We start from the raw sequence: 3,208 nt of genomic DNA, 5'->3' as shown, positions 1-3,208 counted from the left end.
TTGTTGCAGGGGTCTGGGAACCTTTCTGTTGGTTCAGAAGCCCTGAAGTAGGATTTTCTTGTTGTATGTTTACAGAAATCTTGGGAGAGGGCTTTGCTAATGTGTTCAGGGGTTCTAGGACTGTTCTACACACAGAGGATGAATTCATGAAGGGACTGGCAATGTATCTTATGGCCTTGCTAAGCCTTGTCTCCCCAGGAACTAAGATTGCTGAGAACTTGCCTTGTGTCAAGATGAAGAAAAGACCTCCATTTGGGTATTAAGTGCTGTGTTTAAACTTGATGTAACTCTGGGGTAGATTCAATTGTGATCCAGGGGTGGGGAACTTTTGACCTTATGTTTGGAAACTACTCTCCATTTGAGAAGAGGGACTTTGTGGTGGACTAAATTAAGGTATAGCCTAGGGGTGGAGAAGTATTTAGAACAGAGACTTTGTAATTGATTGAATGATTGGAAGGTCCTGGGGTGGGATAGTACTTGGAGATTATTTAATCACACTTAGTAAATGCTGTATTTTGAATGATGTCATGTTTTGACCTTCTCTGTTCTTGGTTTGTCACTGAGTAAAATGGAGAGCACCTATGCTGGTATTTTGAACCTGGGAAGTTGTCTTTCCTTGGCATTATATTACAAGTGGCCAGAAAGAAACAATTCAAACATCAAGGAACCACAGTGAGGATCGCACAGGATTTGGCAGCCTCTACACTGAAAGATCAGAGGCAATGGAATACAATTTTCCACAAGGCAAAAGAACTCAGGTTACAACCAAGGATCACCTACCCAGCTAGACTGAGCATATTCTTTCAGACAAACAGATGGTCATTCAACGATATAACAGATTTCCAGAACTTCCTGATGAAAAAGCCAGAGATCAATGGAAAATTCAACTTCCAGCTATGAGATGGAAGAGTGACATAGAAAGGTAAACAAGGAAAACACACACACAACCTGTTATTTAATAAGAGCGAACTGTTTATAGACAAGTAGAGGGTATGAATATAAAATACACGAAATGATGATTTTAAAAAATTTTATTAAGGGCTACAAAGGGACTGCAATGGAAGAAGAGGAATGAAGTGGAAAAGGGTAAATTATGCCACACAAAGAGGCATAAAAACAATATAGCAGAGGAAAAGAAGGGAGGGAGATGAGTATTATATGAGCTTTCCCCTCAATGTTTCTGGTGCAAGGAGGGAATAACAACCAGTTAAGCATAGGATTCTATGGAGAAGAAAGGCAAAATGTATCATATTAGAGGGAAAGAGGGGAGGGTGAGGAGCTTTGCATGAGATTTGTTCCTGTCACTCTTGGTACGAAGAAGAAATAACATACTTCATTAAGTATAAAAATATCTGCCAGGCAGTAGGAGGGGAAAAGGGCTACGAAAGGAGGGGGGGGGTTGTAGGGAGGAAAGAATTAAGGGGGAAGGGGAGGAAAAGGGAGGGGGCTTATAAGGGAATACTGAAAGAGGTGGTGGTCAAAAGGAAAACTATTAAGGAGGGGAAGGGAAAAGGGGAGAAAAATATAAGCATTAACAGTGGAGGGAATAGGATGAAAAGAAAGAAACAGATAATAATCATAATTGTAAATGTGAATGGAATGAACTCTCCCATAAAACAGAGGCAGATAGCAGAATGGATTAAAAATCATAATCCTACAATATGCTGTTTACAAGAAATAAGTCTGAAAGGGAGGGATACACACAGGGTAAAGGTAAAAGGCTGGAGTAAAATATATCATGCCTCAGCTAAAGTAAAAAAAAGCAGAGGTAGCAATCCTTATCTCAGATAAAGCACAAGCAAAAACTGATCTAATTAAAAGAGAAAAGGAAGGAAACTATATCCTGCTAAAAGGCACCATTGAGAATGAAGCAATATCATTATTTAACATATATACAACAAGTTGTATAGCATCCAAATTCCTAGAGGAGAAGGTAAAGGAATTAGAGGAAAAAATATGCAGCAAAACTATACTAGTGGGAAACCTTAATCGCCCTCTCTCCGAACTTGATAAATCCAACCTCAAAATAAACAAAAAAAAGTTAAGGAAGTGAACAAAATTTTAGAGAGGGTAGGTGTGATAGATCTCTGGAGAAAACTGGATGGGGATAAAAAGCAATATACTTTCTCCTCAGCAGTTCATGGCACGTACTTAAAAATCGACCATTTTCTAGGGCATAAAAACCTCACAATTCTGTGCAGTAAGGCACAAATATTAAATGCATCCTTCTCAGATCATGATGCAATAAAAATTTTATGCAATAAAGGGCCATGGAAAGACAGACTAAAAACTAATTGGAAATTAAACAATTAATCCTAAAGAATGAGTGAGCCAAACAAAAAATTATAGAAACAATCAGTAATTTCATTCACGAGAATGATAATAATGAGACAACATACCAAAATTTGTGGGATGCATTAAAGGCAGTTCTTAGGGGAAGTTTCATATCCCTGAGTGCATACATGATTAAATTAGAGAAAAGGGAGGCCAATGAATTGGGCATGCAATTGAAAAACCTAGAAAAGAACAAATTCAAAATCCCCAATTAAATACGAAATTAGAAATATTGGAAACCAAAGAACAGATTAATAAAATTTGAATTAAGAAAGCTGTTGAATTAAGTGTGTATCTACCTCCAAGGAAAAGGAAATCAAAACAATAATTAGGAATTATTTTCCCAATTGTATGCACATAAATTTGAAAATCTTAGGGAAATGGATGAATATTTACAAAAATACAAGTTGCCCAGATTAACTGAAGAGGGAGTAAATTACTTAAATAACCCCATCTCAAAAAAAGAAATTGAACAAGCCATCAGTCAACTCCCTAGGAAAAAATCTGCAGGGCCAGATGGATTTACTAGTGAATTCTATCAAACATTCAAAGAACAATTGATTACAATACTCTACAAACTATTTGGGAAAATTAGTGAAGAAGGACTCCTACCAAGTTCTTTTTATGACACAAATATGGTACTGATACCTAAATCAGGAAGAGATAAAACAGAGAAAGAAAATTATAGACCAATCTCTGTCATGGATGTAGTTGCAAAAATTTTAAATAAAATATTAGCAAAAAGACTACAGAAACTTACCACAAGAATAATACATTTTGATCAGGTAGGATTTATTCCAGGAATGCAAGGATGGTTTAATATTAGGAAAACCATCAGTATAATTGATCATATCAACAATAAAACTAGCAGAAA

This window comes from Petaurus breviceps, unplaced genomic scaffold (assembly GCF_028583685.1).
Source record: "Petaurus breviceps papuanus isolate PSGF00001 unplaced genomic scaffold, PetGlider_PUasm1.0 189, whole genome shotgun sequence".
In the NCBI taxonomy this organism is placed as follows: Eukaryota; Metazoa; Chordata; class Mammalia; order Diprotodontia; family Petauridae; genus Petaurus; species Petaurus breviceps.
The sequence above is the reverse complement of the archived record's forward strand: the minus strand, read 5'-3'. Positions refer to the sequence as shown.